The sequence below is a fragment of the Notechis scutatus genome, chromosome 5 (assembly GCF_049901735.1).
Source record: "Notechis scutatus isolate UNSWTSFEM ecotype Mainland chromosome 5, rNotScu1.2, whole genome shotgun sequence".
Lineage (NCBI taxonomy): Eukaryota > Metazoa > Chordata > Lepidosauria > Squamata > Elapidae > Notechis > Notechis scutatus.
Window position 1 is genome coordinate 78,897,313 of NC_142013.1, and position 20,213 is coordinate 78,917,525.

At 37.9% G+C, this 20,213-nt stretch overlaps 1 protein-coding gene across 1 annotated transcript in view; it reads left to right on the forward strand.

The window, feature by feature from the left end:
• The window catches only part of TUBGCP5 (tubulin gamma complex component 5), a 379,326-nt gene that overhangs the window by 317,740 nt on the left and 41,373 nt on the right, over window positions 1-20,213 (forward strand). The gene's annotated exons all lie outside the window — the stretch shown is intronic.

A 20,213-nucleotide genomic window follows, 5' to 3' on the forward strand; every position in this document is an offset into this window, starting at 1 on the left:
GTCGCCAGCCCGCCGTTCCTTCAGCTCCGCGCTGCTTCGGGGTGATGCCAACGCATCCCGTCCTTCTGAGCGCCGGGAAGGTTAAGGCTAGTCTCTTGTGGCGATTATTGGGGGAGCGGGGAGGCTGTCGGAGTGGCGTTATCCCAGGCAGCCTGTATTTGCATAGGATGAAGTTGAGTGACAGTTCCCTCCGCAGTCAATAACCTCACAAATCTAAATGCAAATTAAGGAACTTAAGTTAAAACGAGGTTTTCTTTATTTATGGTTAAAGCACTCAGGAACTTGCAGTTATCTCCCCTTGCCCTGGAGATAAGGATAAATACTGAGAAAAACAGAAGGGCATCTTGGCCACGGAAAGCTAAATAGAGAATTATGAGAATTTTTTAAAAAAATCAATTTAGATTTTTAAAAGTAACATTTCTCAGCATTCTGAATTGTACTTGGAAATGCATTATTAATAACAGCCATAAAGTATATATGCAATGAGAAGGGAGGATTATCTTTTGGAGAAGAGGATATGTCACTCCTGATATACTTTTTCTACACACAAGTGTTTGCAAGCATATGAGCATATGTAGGTACACTCACACAGAGGGAACAATTAGGCTTTAAGACTCAAGTGATGATAATGGAGATAATTTTATTTATTTATTTATTTATTTGATTTGCCAATTGTTTACAAGATAATAAGTATAAGTGTATACATAGTTGTGAATACATGAAATGGGTACATATAAGAAAAATAAAAGAATAAGAGAAACAATAGGACAGGGACGGTAGGCACGTTGGTGCGCTTATGCACGCCCCCTACAGACCTCTTAGGAAAGGGGTGAGGTCAATAGTAGACAGTCTAAGGTTAAAGTTTTTGGGGTTTGGGGAAGAGACTACAGAGTCGGGTAGAGTATTCCAGACATTGACCACTCTATTGCTGAAGTCGTATTTCCTGCAATCAAGTTTGGTGCGGTTTACTTTGAGTTTGTATCTATTGTGTGCTCTTGTGTTGTTATGGTTGAAGCTGAAGTATTCATTGACAGGTAGGACATTGCAATGTATGATTTTATATACCATGCTTAAGTCAGACCGAAGGCAGGCGTAATTCAAGGTTTTCTAGTTCTAGAATTTCAAGTCTGGTGGCATAAGGTATTCTACAACGAGTAGAAGAGTGGAGAACTCTTCTTGTGAAATATTTCTGGACTTTCTCAATTGTGTTAATATCAGATACGTAATGAGGGTTCCAGACTGATGAACTGTATTCGAGTATTGGTCTAGCAAATGTTTTGTATGCTCTGGTTAGTAGTGTGATATTACCAGAGAAAAAGCTACGTAGGATTAGGTTAACAACTCTTAATGCCTTTTTGGCTATGTAGTTGCAGTGGGCTCTAGCACTTAGATCATTAGAGGTGAGTATTCCAAGGTCCTTTACAGAGCTTGGGTCATCAACAAGATCTTGGCTATTCAGCTTGTATTTTATTTTCTGATTTTTTTTTGCCAATATGTAGGACAGAGCATTTATTTGTTGAGATTTTTTTGAGATTTTAAAGGCTTGATTTCGATTTTTTTTTTAGGGCTTCTAAAGTAGATATAATGTAATTAGTTCTCCACTACTTTGTAGCAGCCCTTCTTTAAAACTCCTTCCATGTGGGCTTTTTAAAACTTCACAGTAATGCAGAAGATCAATTTTTCAAGAAAGATAGCACTGGTTAGCTCTTATAGCACCCTTTATGAGGGTGTAAAACAGTGTCCATTAAACATAATCAATCTTATTTAAGGAGGCTTTCTCAATGATTGGCTGTGGATTGAAGATGCTCAAGGGAAGAGGAGCTCAAATTTGTGAGCTCAATGGATGGAAACCTTCAAGGCTGCAGATGCCAAAGACACCATTAAACTATATTTAATAAAAGTCTGGCAAATACATTGACTCACATAACATCCTACATCAAAATGAGTACGTGTGTGTCCTTGGGGTGCAATTGGTGGCTTCTTTGTTGTCTAAATCAGCCAATGTGATTTATAAATCATGCTTTTCCCCTTAGTTATGAAAATTACTATTGGATGTCTTTAGTTACTTTTTCAGGTCCCCTTTAACTGCTTATAGAGGGCTTTAAAAGCACTGTGAATCGGTATATAAGTAAGTGCTATTGCTATTATCTTACAGTAACCCAATATGGATGTAACTAAAGCACAAGTAATTAACCAGATGAATCATCTATAGATGCTTGCTGAAAACTGAAACAGTGTGTTTCTTACTGCTATGATTTGAGAAATTCATGTAATGAAGGTCAAAAGTATTCCAGAGCTATGAGCCTTGTTTTCTAAGCAAAATACTAGATATCATTTAGAATAGGTAGAACTTTTAATCTTATGGGCCAAGAATATTCTGTCTAGTTTATATGATGTGTCAGTTTGGCCATAATAAACTATTATGAAACAAGATAGAATGTGCTTCTCTGCTGAGCCATAGTTACTACCAATATAGTAAACACCCTGAATGTTGGAATTTGACTCCCCTAATGAACATTAATTGGCGTAAAACAGGGGTCCCCAACCACCGGTCCGTGGACCGGTACTGGTCCGTGGAACAAGTCCTACCGGGCCGCTGGTTTGCTGTGCGCCACCATCTTTTTTTGATGAAAAAGTGCTTCCGGTGAGCTTTTCCGGGTAGAAAGCTCACCGGAAGCACTTTTTCATCAAAAAGATGGCGGATATAGCCAGCGCTTTTCCGGGTGAGCTTTTCCGGAAAGCTCAGAAAGCGCATTTTTTGATGAAAAGTGCTTCCGGTGAGGTCACCAGAAGCACTTTTTCATCAAAAAAAGATGGCGGCGCCCAGCTAATGCCGGTACCGGGCCGCGCCATAAAAAAGGTTGGGGATACCGGGCCGCAGCATAAGAAAGGTTGGGGATCACTGGCGTAAAAGATCTAAATGCATTCGCTCAACTATTTACAGCAGGAAAAAAATCAAGATAAGAATCTGTGCTGCAACTACTTGTGATCTCTTTGTTTCCCGATGTAAAAGATGTTAGGGATAATATTGTTTACCCTAACTGGTTTGGGTAAAAAATAATAAATAAGTTATGATGGTTTGTTGGTTAAAATGTGTGTAACTTTAACTACAAGAATGTAATTAAGGGTGTGGTTGTAAAAGCACCATAAAAGAAGCAAGTCAATTGCAGCTCTCTCTCTCTGGCTTAATGATCCCTAATTACTGGATGGATTGATGACTGCGTTTTTCCTTACTGAAACGGAGGAGAGAAAGGAGTGTTGATTTCTCAACGGAGAGAAGAGATAATACGGACTGATTTATTGTAAGTGAACTGACATTGGCTATTCAACACGGATTTTGCAAATTGAGTATCCCCGACTGGACTGACTGAAATGATACATGACTAATGGACCGTTTATTTTTACTATGCTATAATTCCTAATGGAATAAACTATATTTTTGATAGCACAAGCGTATCTGTATCTTTTTACTGCGTGTTAACTAAAATACAAACTTATCTCACACATTTACCTGTCTGCCTATCTGACTACGCTACACATTCTGTTTAGTTTGTTTTCCTTAACACTCGTTGGGGAATTCAGGCTTAATAAAAGAGATTAATTCAGAGACAAACGGATCACAAGTAGCTGCAGCACAGATTCGTATCTTGAAAATGTACAGGAATGAAAACATTTACATTCTGTTTAATACCGAATAAATTTAATACTTTGTATTACTTTGAGCTTACACAGAATAAGTTCTGGCCCTGTTAAAATATACAGGAACTTTGGGAAGGTTGTATATGTGTCCTGCTAACCATTATGTAAATACCATAGTCCTGCTAACCATTATGTAAATACCATTGGAAAGGTGCTTTTTTTTTTCTTCAAAAGGCAGCTGGACTGTTTTTTTCCTTGCGGAAGAAGAAGTTTCCTTTCAATGAGAGGAGAAACTTTTCTTCTTCTTCCTCAAGGAAAAAACAGTCCAGCTGCCTTTTGAAGAAAAAAAAAGCACCTTTGAGACAACTATGACTTGGATGACTGAGAATCTCCAGAAACTTTTCTTCTCTTGTGATTTAAAAGCCATAACACATGCATTTGTTAGTTTCGATTTAATAAACTAAGGCTATTTTCCGATCATCTTCAAAGCCAAAATATGCCAATATGTTGCAGCTGAATACTCATCTGCCCAGAGAAGCCTCTTTTAGTACTTGCTCAGTATACTCCCCCATCCAATTTTAATACTTCAAAGACTTCTTAAGTTTAAAAATAATCAAATGAAATATTTTTATTTACCAGCATTTACAGCAGAATAAAAGAAATAATTTAATAAACATTTGTTATCAGGAAAAAAATAAGACAACAAAATAACATCTAATTAAATATTTTCACAATTGTATAACTTGATGAAAATATTTGGCCATCTGGTTTGTGAGTGTAGAATCAGCATCAAAAAGCAATAATTAAAAATAATTGAAAATGCAGCATGCTGCAAATCATCTTTACTGACTGTACAAGAATAATTCCAGGTTTTATACAAGCCCCTTTAGAAAAAAAAAAAAAAAAAAAGGGGTGATAGCAGTCAAGTGCTTTGTTTGGAAGGTCCCTATCTTCCCAGTGCCCAATAAAAACAGCATTTTCATCAGCATAAAGGGACAGCAGAGAACAATCTCACCACCAATTTGTTGTCTAGTAAGTATTGGTTGTGATTTCCATCAAAGCCACTTCACAAATAGGCAACACTTCCATGGTAGCCATCTTGAAATTAGTGCCCATAACATGCTTTCAAAATTTTAGAAGTGCTCACTTATCTAAAATAATTGTTCACTGCTGTCTTAAAGATAGACACACTAATCTAGCTCACAGAAAACTTCCATATAAGAACTCTCGCACTGGCAAAAGGTGAAACCTGCATAGAATATAGAGATATTTATTTAGTACAAAATGAAAGGATATATACCGTTTGTAGTCTGAGAGTTGCTAGTTCGTTTGTTTTTCCCTTTTTCCATTATTACCATTAATCATCTTTATTTGCTAACATATATTCTTATGTCTTGTTAAATTGCTATTTGGCTAACCTGGCATTTGAAAGTCAATGAATGCATCCAATGTGACAGCAGAAGTGCTGAAAAGATGAAAGATTGTGTGGCTAACAGCAGATTTCTTTTTTAACAATTGTTTTATCTTCTCTTTCTCTTTGCAACACCTCTTTAAATGCCACTTTGATTCTTTCCATTTAGTTTGCATAAGGGTTTTTTTAAGAACAAAAGGTCAATCAATGGTGTGTGGGAGTGGTGCTCCTCTTAATACTCACAGGTGCTTCTCCTGTTTTATGAAACAGACTGCAAGTATTCTCCTCAAAATGCTTAACATATTAAGATACAATGCCGAGTTTAGAATGGATTCTTGCTTCTAACAAAGTACTATGTGTCAAATGTTCCAGAATCACAATTAGTAATTTATATCATTAGTGTAATATGTGCTCAAAATATAATACAATAGGGAACCTCCAACCCAAAGGCCCCAAATTTTGCCCATCATGCCAGACCATCAGCCCCACCTTCTCCCCACAGTGTGTATATATGGAGAGGGGGCAGGAAGGCAGGAGGCTCCTGTGCTGCTGGGCCTACCTGGCCAAGGACTTCTGGCTTGCAGTAGATTTCCTAGAGGTGCAGTGGTTAGAATGCAGTATTGCAGGCCAGGAGTTCAATTCTGACCGGCTCAAGGTTGACTCAGCCTTCCATCCTTCCAAGGTCAGTAAAGTGAGGATTTAGATTGTTGGAGGCAGTATGCTGATATGTTTTCAATTACTTAGAGAGGGCTGTAAAGCATGAAGAAGCGGTATATAAGTCTGCTATTGCTATGTCAACCTCCTAGTGGGTGTTGGGGGTCTCCCAAAGACTCCCCCAACCTCTGAGGCACCTCTGCATGGTCGCTTAAATGACTGCAATGGGGAGAGCTGGGATTGGGTCATTGAGCAAGGCAGCCAAATGTCAATGACACCCTATGACCAAAATTCTGACCTCAATTGTGATAATAACTTGAGGACTACCTATAGGAGTGAACAATAGCTGTTTCAGGTAAAAACTAATAAGATAAACATGTGCCACGATGGTATGGGTGAATCCGTTTCTTGGTCATCCTTGTATTACATGAGTGCTATGTTATTTTATCTTGTTTCTGTTATTTTTATTTTTGGTTGATTTTTTTAAATTACGCTTTTATTCTGTTTTTAACTGTTAGGTACTAGGAATCATGTATATGAGATGGATAGCCATATAAAATAAATAAAATAATATTTTTCCTTCCAAAAGTCTTTTATTATTTAAATCAGGAGATTGGAGGTATTAAAAGGACTATATTTTCAAATATAGAGGTCAACTGGTATTCATTTATATCAGCAGTCTTATACACAACATCCTAAAAATAAAAGAACTTCAGAACTTAATCTAATTCTTTTTGGCATTTTCTGTTGTACTCTTAAATTCAGTTTAGTTCTTCAACAGCAAATTGTGTTCTGCTTATTCCTTCTTTCCCACATTTGCCTATTATGCAGCATAAGTAGAAACTCTGTATTTGAAAACTTATTATTTTCTGAAATGTTTATTGAAACTCATTAAATTATTACAAAACTGAAAACTAATGAATGTTAAGGCCAATAGAGGAACAGGTCTTTGAATCAAATAATTCTTTTTTGGAAATCTTTTTTAATCACTGTCCTCCTGACTAAATAATTCATAATGGTTACAAATAAAACACCTTGTATAGGTGACAGAATTACAGTTTTCATGATTTACAAATCACTCTGGAATAAAAGGACAATAAATAAATGCATACATTCAGGCAGATATAAGGCAAATCATTTTATGTGATCATCTAATTCAAAAAACTATTTTAAATAGTCCCATATGTTAACTCTTAAAATTTTGTCTAAAATATATTATTACACTTTTATTATAATGGAACAGTGGTCTTATATGCAACAAAATGGAACTCTGCTGTTTGCTATATTACATTTACATCATTCTCACTTTTTTTTACTTATTGTGGTGGTTTTTACATGTTTATGTTTGCTTAATCTAGCTGATTCAATAAGCTATTGTGCTCTAGTTGAAAACTCTAAGCTTCAAACATTTTCTTTTTCACCACTCTGCATCAAGCTGCTTTCACAAAATGGAGCAGCATTTTGAATATGCATGCATTTATTAATGTGCATTCTATATTCTGCATTGACTTGTTCATTTTTTAACCTTGTGTAAATACCTAGGAGTATATGCATAACACTGATGGTCAAGCCAATATCTTTAAAAGATCCTTCCCATATCACGACTGCCCCAAACTGTTAGTTCAAATTCCAAAGTCTAGTCTACTTATGACATGCACCCCGATACCTTTGGCTAATATACACTTAAAAGTTAGCATTTCTTGATGGGCAGTTCAGCTTTTATTTTGCTACTGTTAATGAACCTATCAGCCATCACCACATGACATTAATGTTGTTACTAATGCTTCCAACCTAGCACCAGTCTGAAGGAGTGGTGGTAGTATGTTAAGTTGCATTATGCTATTTTCAATTCTCTTTAGGGGAAAATAGAAACCAAGAAACTACATCCTCTTGAGCAGATGTTTCCACCAAAGACTCTCCATGTTCTTATTCAAACTTTTCCCCCCTTCTCAGTACTAAACAGATTACATGAAGAATTTAGTTTTATCAGCAGGAACCAATCTTCTCCATTCTCTTTCCTTCTATTGTAACCAACTGCTTCTGCTGAATTATGGCAATTCCAGCAAAACAAACACCAATGCTGTCATCTCAGGCAGTTGAACTGCACTCTTCTCATAATACAGTACTTCCATGTTCTGGGTAATGGAGAAAGACTTAAGATATTAGGAAAAGATAATTCATTAGGCCTTTCTACTTGTATAAATACAAGGCATATTAAAATAACAACTTGAAAGCCATCTTTACTGCATCAGCCAGAACTGAGCTGTCATCATTTCTTGGAAGAAATTGTACCTCTGAGCATAACTGTTTACAACTCATAACTCTTACATACCTCCCAAGATAAGTAAAATCTGTAGGAGGGAAACATCTGTGAAGCTGTTACCAGTAGTAGTAAATATCCTGTGGGAAGGCATCTTATCTTTGCTATCTCTGCATGAAGATTTGCTAATAATGTACAGTATATTAATCAAACTCAGAAAAAAAAATTGTACACAAGCACATGTACACACTATAAGAGAAAAAAAATGGAGAAAGGCACTTGCAAAAATATAATACAATAGTTGCTTCTCCAAGAATTCTCTGATACCACAGTGAGCCCTAGATGCAAAGTGATGTGGGATTAGATGTAAAATATAAAGTACTAGGATTTGTGTACAGGTAGACCTTCACTTATGAGCTGTCACTTACTTCAAAGTTACGACGGACCCTGAAAAAGGAACTTACAACCCAGTTCTGGAGTTATGACGTTCAGTCCTCCTGTTCTGACCCAGCCTTAGCAGAACCAAAAACAGACTCCTTGCCCCCCAAAAAAACCTCTTTATTTAGTTACTGTGAATTCATGGCATTCACACACACAAAAGTCCAGGCAATAATCCTTCCAAGGGTTAATTGCAAGAACAGACCTTATCAGTCCTTGGATAATTGCCAGGCTGAGAGCTTCCAGTCGCAATTAATTCCTGGCAAGGAGTCTCTGAGGCACGAAGAATCACGATAAGCGAAATATGAACTATTATCTCCTGCAACCACCACTCCCCTTTTGCTTCTATTTATTCCGCAGAGAGGGGCCATTCAGTGTCCCCGTGTGGCTTTCTTCCTGAGTCGTCCCCTATTCCTCAGTTGTTCTCGTTTCCTGGCAGCTCTGCGCATACGTGCATCTGGAACAGGTGTTCTTCTTCCCCACTTATCTCTGACTCTGAAGGCAGCTGGGAAATGTTGGATGGCCCTGGACTTATTTCTGCTTTCGATACAGAGCATCCATCAGAGCTTTTCCAGACTCCAGGACTGGCCCAAGTTCCTCCTCAACCTCTTCATCATCAGAGTCTGCCGCCAGCTCCACTGGCAGCTGGAAGGCTACAACACCTCCTACCTCAATTTTACATTTTTATTGGAATGGTGCTTATTTTTGGATTTTGGCAAAACTCACCCCATAGCAGGTTTGCTTAATAACTGTCTTATTTACTTTACAACCTTGGCATTCATTTAATTATCACCTAAAAAAGGTTGTAAAATTGAGTCTGGTGAACTGGTACCTGCCTTACAACCAGGGGTGGGATTCAAATTTTTAACCACCGGTTCTGTGGGCGTGGCATAGGTGGTGGGCGTGGCTTGGTGGTCATGTGACTGGGTGGACATGGCTTAGTGGTCATGTTTTTGGCTGGGTGTGGCCAACCCAATATCACTCACATCGAGGCACGCATCTCCTCGCCTGGCTTCTCATGACTGTGGGGATGCTGCAACAGTCGTAAATGTGAAAAATGGTCATAAGTCACTTTTTTCAGTGCCATTGTAACTTTGAATGGTCACTCCACACAAGCAAATTACCAGCAAAGGAGGTAAAAAAACAACTCCAGAGACATTCCTGAGACAGGAAGTCTAGTCCTGACAAGAATGTAATAAGGGTTAACGGAGAGGCAGTTTCTGTAAGCAACACCAGAATGTTTCCTTCCTGCCTTCCTTACAGCATTAGGCCAGTAATTTCTTCTAACAACCGGTTCTCCGAACTGCTTAGAATGTTAACAACTGGTTCTAGCGAATAGGTGCGAACTGGTAGAATCCCACCCCTGCTTACAACTGTCACGTTTTATAACTAAAATTGCAGGCTCAATTATTATTGTAAATCACGGGCTAATCCATCCATTCATCCAAAATCTCTCTGTCCAACCTGCCCTAGTCTGATCCCTTAGGGAAGAAAAACCCTCGACTCCATTTGGTTGAAGTGAAAGGTACTTTTATTAAGAGATGTGGGTTGCAGTAAAGTTAGGCAGAATCTGAGTTTACCACGCAACATGACAAAACTATTTCTTTTAGTCCCATCCATTCTCCATGACCAATCCATACCCAGCCAATGCGATGCTGCCAGGATGTTTTGGGAATGCTGAGGTATTGGTGCTGGTAACTTTCCACACTCGGGGCACGGCCTTGACGCTTTGGCATAAACCGGTCTCAGTGATCTGCTTTTCTTCAGCTGTCAAGCCCCTCCCAAATTCCCACAAAAACGCATACAGGTTTATTGCCCATTTGTCTCCCCCTCATTCTTGCTCCCAATCCTTTGATGGCAGGACACCAGTGTGGCAACAAGCCAAAGATGTGGGCCTGATACACACACACGGTCTCTCTAATTATCTATTTTACCGCCCCTCTTACAGAGTGACTCTGGGTGATGTACATCAGGGTGTCAAACTCAATTTCATTGAGGGCCAAATCAGGATTGGGTCTGACCTTGGAGGGCCGGTGGGGGTGTGGCCATGCTGGGGGTGGCCATCTCCAGAGACATGGTTTTGTAAACTGATAAAAATGGGGAGGTGTAAATTTCTGTGATTTTGTTTTTTTTAATACTTACTTGGTCTACTTGATCACCTTGAGAGAGACCAGATCAAGAAACTGACTCCATAGGAAGACTAGAACTACGAAATTGTTGACATAGGCTACAGTAGCAGAATCCTGCAAACCTGAAAGTATTTTACTTTTCCTCTCTTTTATAACCTTATGAGTCTGAGGCCCTGTTTTGACCTGGAAGGCCTACTGGATCACTCCGGAGGCTCCATTTTCGGCCTGCACAGCCTCGTTGAGGACTCCAGAGGCCAAAAGCTGTTGCGGGGGACATGCCCCTCTGCTCGCATCCCATTTTTGCTTGCAGAGGCACCGCTATTTTCAGCCCGGCCCCACGGGTCAGATCTAAGCACCCCATGGCTGGATCCAGCCCGCGGGTCTTCAGTTTGACACCCCTGATTTACAGTATGTATGTATGTATGTACCGTATTTGCCGGCGTATAAGACGACTTTTTTGCCCCGAAAAACATGCCTCCAAGTGGGGGGGTCGTCTTATACGCCGGTATATCCACTGCCGGCTTTCGGATGCTTGTTGGACGCAGCGAAGGCGCCTCTGGCTTCCTGGATCCCCTGCGTCGCTTCCGCTTCATCCCGCCGCCTCGCTCCGCCCGAGGCTGCAGCCTTCCTGCTCTTCCCACGGCCCCTGGCACTCTGCCCTGCCGCTGCAGCCCCGGGGATTTCTGGAGGGCGTTTCCGGTGGTGGTGGTGGGGTCGTCTTATACGCCGGGTCATCTTATACGCCGGCAAATACGGTATGTATGTATGTATGTGTATATATATATATATATATATATATATATATATATATATATATATATATATATATATGTTGCGCACATACAATATATATGGTATCAAAGTTTTATAGGAATTATTTGCATTATTTCAATTATTTTAGTGTTCTGGAATATTTTTTATCCTTTTTGTTAAATTTTGACTGAAGAAGAAAACGTTGTTTTTTCATTCAAATGCACCCTGTTTTTAAATATAGTGACTGGCCTCCATGTAGCAACCCAGCTCTTCAGACCTTAATAATAAGTTTCTCTCTCATGCACTATCTTGCTATGAGGCTAATTCACAGAATACCCTGTACCTTAAGGGAATTCTATCGAATTCCTTTGAGGGAATATATTGTTGACCCTTGAACCTGACAAAACATTAACAGTATAGAAATTCAGCTTTTCAAAATGGTTATTTATTTCTCTTTCTAGACTATTCAATATAAAACCTCCATTGAGTTTGAACCAGGATACAGTCTGAACTTTTTGGCTTGTATGTTCTATGAAATTACATATTTTGTCTATATGGTAGACATTTATCTAATTCTAATGTACAGCAATAAACATTTCTTAGAGTATATAAGTATTACAACAACAAAATGGGTATAATGTTTAGATATAAAATTGTTGTTCATCATAAATAACAAACCTGAGACCTTTTGCAAACTTTTCATTTCCCACAAAGATAAGATAGATAAGACAAGATAACCTTTATGTCACTTTTTCTGTGAATACATGCTCAAATATACACATACACACAAACATATACAGACACACATACTTATATCCGGACCTGCTTCTTTACGAATGTTAACTTTCACAATGTCCTCCAGATAGAGGTAACATCAAAGCTAATCACTTTCCCATCAGGATGGGGTATAGCTTTCTTTGCCAGTGTAGTATTTGATGCCTCAAATCATCCCCCCAAAAATGTATTCAGCTCATTTAAAATGACCGTCATCCTTACATCATGATGGAGCCATCTTATAGTCTGTAATGGCCTGGATACCTTGCGACATACACCTGGTGTTCGTAAGGTCCTGAAAAAAGTTCTAAACTTTCTGACAATGGGCATGCTTTATGCTTTTATGACACATTTCAAATTGGCTCTGGCTGTTGTAAGCCCCAGTGTATTGCTGGATTTAAAAGCCACATTCCGTACTTTCAACATCTTGCAAACCACATTGTTATCCCTGGTTTTTCATTAGCCTGCACCACAATGTTTTTAGGGACAGAAATATCCTCAATGCACTTCTGAATATATGCAGACACAGTGGTGGCATACTCTTCATTAATATGTTTGTTAACTGTAGCAGCTTCTTTAAACATGTAACAATCCATGCACTCAAAGCAATCTTGTAATACTTCTATAGGTCCCTCTGCCCAAACCATCACCTGCTTCATTGTTGGTTTCTCTGTATGTCAGGGGTGTCAAACTCAATTTCATTGAAGGCTGCATTAGGGTTGTACTTGACCTTGGGGGGGAGTGGGCGTGGCCAGAGTGGGCCTGACCAGCTCAATGTCACTCATGTCAGGGGCACCTGTGGTGGCCTGAGCGCTCTGTCAGCGAAAATGGGCTCTTGAGCTGTTTTCGGCTGCAACGGACTCCTGCAACCCTCTGCCAGCGAAAACAGAGCTCATGGCCCCCCTGAGCTCCATTTTCATTTGCAGAAGCACCACGGGCCAGTTCTTTGCTTTTCTAAGCACCCTGCAGACCTGATCCAGCCCCCGGACCTTGTGTTTGACACCCCTGCTCTAAGTAATAGAGGCTTATATGCTGGGATAAACAGCACAGAGAGATGGTCAGAAGAGCCATGGTTAGGGTGGGGAATAGCTTGGAATGCATTCTTTTTTTTTTTTTAATAAAGTTTTATTTGGGTTTTCACACATACAAAATACAAGTAAAACATCTTTTTTGAAAATAGCATGGTCCCGGGTTGAACTTCTTTATACAGACACAAAACTCAATTTTATGCTCCTTTTTGTATTCTATTCCATATCTTATACTATTTTACATTTTCTATATAGTTTTTCCCCTCTTTTACTTTTCCCAATTTTATTTTGATTATCTCATCTCAATTCAAATCATTATATTTATACTTTCGTCTGTTCTGTTTCAATTTCATATTATCTTTTCTCATTAAACAAATTTTCTCCTGTAGTTACTAATTGGAGTATGACACCTTTATATCTTTTAATTACATCCATTCAACTCTTATTTAAACTTCAATATATACCTTAAGTTTATGACCTTCAATATAATACCTAATACATAACTTCCAATCGAATTCTGCTTGGTACATTCTTATAATACACACTATATTCTTTAAAAAAAGATTGTAAATATATGTAATTATAAACCCTCATTCCATTCCAGTTCAGTTCTATCATTAATAATCATTAAAATCTTAACATCTTTAACACTTTTCAATTAAATATCATACTTCCTTAAAAACACATATAATCTCCATAATTATTTTTTCCCTTATTTCTCTTCACGTTTTATAAATCATTAAATATACCTTTTGTTACATTTATTTATTGACAAGCATTCCACTGAATTACGATAGCTATTTTATCAGACATTTTAATCATACATTGTTTCATATTTTCTAAAATTATTTCTGCTTCTAATATAACCATACTATCTTATGTACCTTTGCAGAATCCCTTTTTCCATTAAGTTTTCAACCATTATCTCTAAATAGGCCCTGTTTCTCTATATTTTGCTTCTGTCTTTTATAACTTCTTTTCCTTTCTTTCTTCCCTCTCATCTTCTCCCTCCCCTTTTTACCCCCTTGTCTCTCTAGTTCTAATTCTCTCTTCTGCATTTCCCTCTTCTGTTGCTTTCTGATTTTATACTTATTTTTCACTCTGTTTTTTTTTTTTTGGAGTTGTTTATCCCAATCTTAAACTTTCCATTCTCTTTTCCCCCTTTCCTTTTCCCCCCCCATCTAAGATTACTTGTTCATTAAAGATGGCTTCTTCTTTGTCGCAATCTTCTTGTTCTGCAGGCATTTCTTGTTGTTTCTCATAATTCCAAATTTCCATTTCTAAAAACTGAAATACGAAGCCAAAAGAACCTTTCCCTTCTTGTGCATCTTCTTTGTACTTTTTAAGTTCCATTTTCAGTTCTTCTAAAAGGGGAGCCATTTTAAACAGTTTTAAACAACCACCCGGTTGATTTTAGTCATTCAAAACAATAACCAAGAATCCAGAAATCATCAAGTAATCCAGATAGTCCCGAGTTATATCTTCTTATTTCTTTTTCGACTTTCTCTTCCTGGGGTTTTTGTTGCGATATTTCAGTTAGAATGTATCGTTTGGAAGTCTTGTTGAGATTTTGCTGTAAGTTCTTTTTTAATTCCAGGCAATCTCCTCCCTTCCAGATCCTACCCTTTTATTCTTTTTCTCTCCTTTCCTGTTTTCAAAAGCTTTTAATTATCTAGAAATCTTTATTATCCCTTTGACTTTTTATTTTCAGCATTAAATGCCTATTGATGTCAAAGTGGATTTTTTTCCAATTTCTTGCTTAAGTCTCTTAGCTGTCAGTATAGGAAAAGGAGAAAACCAAATCTTTTCCCTTTTCTGTCTCCTTCGCAGCTTAAAAATCTTCTTAGGGAACAATGTTATTGTTTTTTAACAGTTTCAATTCCAGGGTACCTTATTTGTTGCTTTTGCTGTTTGACCCGGTCAACCAAAACTTTCTCTTCTTATCTTCCTCCTGCACATTCTTTTCCGGTCGAGTTCTTCTTTGTGGTGGCCATTTCTGACCACCGCTGCAACCGCCTTCGGGAAAGGGAGTAATGGCCAGCTGGGGAGGAGAGATGCGGCTCTCCTCGACCCTGCAGGCAATCTCCTCCCTCTTCACCACCTCTATGGGGTGGCTTAGCCCCGAAACCAGCTGGCTCAGGGCGCTCCAGCGGTGAGCACGGATCGAAGCCTCGGAGAGACGAGGTTTCGATCTGTCGCTGAAGAAGCTCAAACCGGAAGATCATCCGGAATGCATTCTTGATGTGAGAGTAAGACCCAGTATATTCTCACCTCTAGTTGTAAAGTTCACATATTGATGGAAAAGAGAGAGAATTGCTTTTCAAAACAACCTGATTAAAATCCCCCACAACAATACACACCCTCTGAGTAAATAGTTTGTAATTCACTGATGGTATGATAGAGAACATTCAAGGCCTCACATCTGTTTGCTCAAGTAGGAATATAGATAGATGTTCAATACCGTACATTTCCATCCAAATACTTTTAACTTGTTTAAAGATATTTACTCTGTTTATCTGTCAATTATTTACACAAAATAAGTAAGATTCTTAAAATTTTAATTATTTTGTTGCATTGCAAGACATGCCTACCTATTGGCCGATATTACTATGGATGAGCCTGATGTGACTTTTGCTTTGAAAATGTTATATGTATCCATTTTTATATCCTTTCGGGTTTTTGCTATTAAGATAAAATAAACCATAGACTGAATGACCACTCACTGCTTTGTGTGCCTAACAGTATAATGTCCCTGATATTCTTTTCAGTTAAGATTGAGCAATATATTGACAGATAGTTGCTATCTTAATCTATTATGAATCGCCTTTTATAAGTTGGAGGTAATAGGTAGGGTTCATACAAATAAGATCTGTTTTTTTCTCAAAATAGTTAAAACTGACAAGAGCAATATTGACAGAATGCAATAAACTGAAAGTTGCAAGGTGGTGGCAAGCCCCCCCCCCCCCAAATTTCTATATGTTGTATTTTAGTTGTTACCAATATTAATAGAAATAACTACTGAAATAGCTGTGGCTTCTAAAATTTTCTGTAAGACCTATGTCTCATAATAGGAATCAGCTCTGGCTACAGAAAAGATTAGGGATATTCCTAAATTGAGTTATGAAATAGGGCCAATTAGGTTTTTTTTTCTGTTCTCTAAAATAGGTAAATATATACTACCTGATATACTTCTCAGTAACTGTCAGTTGTCTTTTAAAGATTAATTCTCTACATTGTAGACAAACTCTCAACTACTAATAGCATTTCCCTGCCACCATCATCACTCAAATGAAAAATATATCCTGCCATTTTTTTATTTATTACTGTTACAAACCTTAAATAAAAATAGACCTGTTTTCATTTTTTGACTCTCATTGTGTTGTGCATGTATATAAATGAATGTTACTCTTTATACTTGTTTGTATTGCTAAGCTAATTTATGACTACCTAGTGTCTAAATGCTGTAGTGCATAGTCATAAGGCGTGAGTCTAGCCCTGGTAATTTTATATTTGTGACAAAATAATGCACACATGTAGATATTTGCAAAAACATACTTATGAATAAGTAATTATGATTTCAATATCTACCTCCTGGAGCCAGTTTTGAAGAGAAGCATTCAGCCATTTTTCCAAGTTTATTAATACCTTTGTTTAATCAATGTTGGCATCTAGGAAGATATCTTGAATTGGTCCTTGCAAACCAGCTCAAAAAATCCATGCTGAGAATTTAGCATCTTGCTAATAGAGAGATAAACATCTCTTCCCTACTGTCAGTGCTCATTTCAAGCAGTGACCTTTTTATAGCTGATAAATTTATCCTGTGTTATATGAGGGGTGAGGGAAGATTGATGCAAATAAATTCTATGGCACACAGATTCACAACCAGCAATATTGGCATTTTTCTTTTTATTACCCGAAGTGCTCTTCCAACAAGAATAATAATAGTGAAAAATCCAAGTACAAATCCTGCTAGTTTGTATTTTCAGTCACATCAACATCCTAAAATAATCTAGTTTTCAATGTACACAGAATACTGGTACAAAATCCTACTTGTAACTTGATGTCATTTCTTACATAAATAAATTACCTGTATTTTTTGCAGTATAAGACATACCCCCCCAAAAAAATGTGGGTGGAAATGTTTGTGCATCTTATAGAGTAAATGTTGCCAAAGCCCCTCCCACCCGCTGGCCCCCACCCTTCGGCCTCTGCCTCCCAGCAATTTGCCTCCTTGCAGCAAACAACAAACAGCCTGGTCAGCTTCAGCACAGCCCGATTTAGCACAAGCAGCTGTTTGATGGTTGGATCAGCCTCCCAGAATACTGCTGATCAGCTGTTCCAGGCTGCCCATTGCTACCACCCATCGCCACGGCTGCCTATCGCCTCTGCATGTCCCATTTTTGGCTTCCACACACCCCATCTTCAGCCTCCACGTGCCCCATTATCAGCCTCTGCGCGTCTCATTTTTAGGCCCTTTCCAGGCGACGGGGATCAGCAAGGCGATCAGCAAGGCGATCCTTGCTGCCTGGAACGGGCCTAAAATGGGACGTGCGGAGGCCAAAAATGAGGTGCATGGAGGCGGTGGTGGCGATGAGCCACGCCGATCCCCACAACCTGGAACAGCTGATCATCGGTATTCCAGGAGGCCAATCAAACTGCCAATCAGCTACTCATACTAAATCAGGCTCTGCTGAAGCTGACCAGGATGTTTGCTGCTTGCTGCAAAGAGACAAATTGCTGGGAGGCAGAGGCGGATTTTTTTTTCTTGTTTTCCTCCCCAAAAGCTAGTGTGTCGTATTGTCTGGAGCATGTGATAGTGCAAAAAATACAGTATAAATCAATGTTATTGTCAGTGGGGTTTTTTGCCCTCCCTTGCCTGCAATGAAAGGTGAGAATAATCACACTTTTAGCCTAGAAGGTTATTCTTTTTTTAAAACAAGTTTTATTTCAGTTTTTTACATTATAAAACAAAAACGACTCTTTTCAGTGGACAGCATGATTCCGGGTTACCACATTTACATGCAAATATGACAATAATTATACATTCATCTTTTGCATTCAACTTCCTGCCTTATCCAAATTTTACTTAGTTCTAGTATTACCTTTTCCCAAAATACTCTTTTCTCATTTAAATCACATATAATTCCCATATCTTCATACTTATTCTTTTAGTACTTTTATCTGTCAAATTGGCAATTTCATCACATATTCTTTTCATAGATTCTAAGTTAACACATGCTTTTACACACTCAAAAAGACAAACAAGCGTAAGTTTTCCCCCACATTTACTAATTTGGGTGTGCCACCCCAGTGGTTTAGACAGGGGTGGGATTCAATTTTTTTTAATGACTGGTTCTGTGGGCATGGCTTAATTGCTGGGCGTGGCTTGGTGGTCATGTGACTGGGTGGACGTGGCTTTGTGGTCATGTTATTGGCTGGGCGTGGCTAACTCAATATCACTCACATCAAGGCACTATCTCCTCGCCTGGCCACTCATGACTGGGGATGCTGCAACAGTCTTAAGTGTGAAAAACAGTCATAAGTCACTTTTTTCAGTTCCACTATAACTTTGAATGGTCACTCCACACAAGCAAAGTACTAGCAAAGGAGGGGGAAAAAACTCCAGAGAAGTTCCTGAGACAGGAAGTCTAGTCCTGCCAAGTATGTAATAAAGGTTAATGGAGAGGCAGTTTCTGTAAACACCACCAGAATGTTTCCTTCCTGTCTTCCTTACAGGATTAGGCCAGTAATTTCTTCTAACAACCAATTCTCCAAACTGCTTAGAATGTTAACAACCGGTTCTTGCAAATAGGTGCAAACTGGTAGAATCCCACCCCTGGGTTTAGATATTCCTTAATTCCCTCTTCTTTAATTCCCAATAAACATTTCCTTTTTAACTAATTATAATAATAATAATAATCCCCTAGAAGCTACATAACATTTATATCTTTTCAATTAGATTCTGCATTGTATTTTCCCCCTTTAATTCATAAAATTTTATTTGTAGTTTCAAGACAAAGAAAAAAAACTAATCCTGGTCACTGATATTAGTCTCCTTTTAAACATCATCACAGTTCATTTCAATTATTTCAATGTTTTTATTAAACATTAACTTTTCTTTTAAAAATAAAAATAAAAGCATATATTAACCTAATAGAAAATATTAGTGTCTATCCTTCTTCTTAATAATCTATATTTCCCTATTTTCTAAGCAGTTTATAATTACAATAGATTTATATTACCCCTCATTTACATGCAGAATCCCCCTTAATTCTTTATCTCTATGTCTTCTAAACAATTTATTTTCATTATTTTGTAATTCCCATATTTCTTTATTTTCTGCTCCCGTTTCTCTTTGCCTCTCTTCCCCTTTGTTTTCCCACATCTTTTCCCCCTCCAGTTTTTAATCCCCCTTTCTCTTTATATCTTCCTTCCCCATTTTGCTTTTTTTTTGTTTCTTTTTGCCTTTCCTAGCTTCACAGGTATCCCCTTCTTTGTTACTTTCTTGAATCTCAAGTTTTTAACCCCCTGCTTTTCCCTCTTCTTTGTAATATGTGTTAAGTGTTTATTAAAAATGGCCTCTCCTTGAATCAGCTCCTTTTATCTGAGCTTCTTTCTTCATGTTCTTCTATCGCTATGCCCAAATATTTTAAGACAAAGCCCAATGATTCACTTCTTTCCTGTAGTAATTCTTTCATATTTTTAAGTTCCATTTTTAATTCCATAAGAGATATCATTATTGCACACTTTTATATCTTATAGTCAATAAAGTCCAAAAATCACCATCTAGTTTTCTTCTTTCTTCTTCAAGCTTTCTAGATCCACAATTATTATTCCAGCACTGGGTCTATATCAAAGTCATCAATTAATCCCAAAGTCAATCTTTTCTTGCTTTTTCCTTTACACAAATTGAACTTTCACTGTCCAGAGTTCCTGTTTTATTGTTTTAATATTTTCTTTACTTGTATCAAATCAGGTTCATAGAGAAACAAGGTCTTTTCTTTTTTTAATTTTTAATTAAATTTTTGTCCACAAGATGGCACTTTCCATTATATAGAATCTTCACCTTTCTTCTCCAGTTATATTATTCAGGGCTTTTCAAACCTCAATATTCCAATACAATCAAA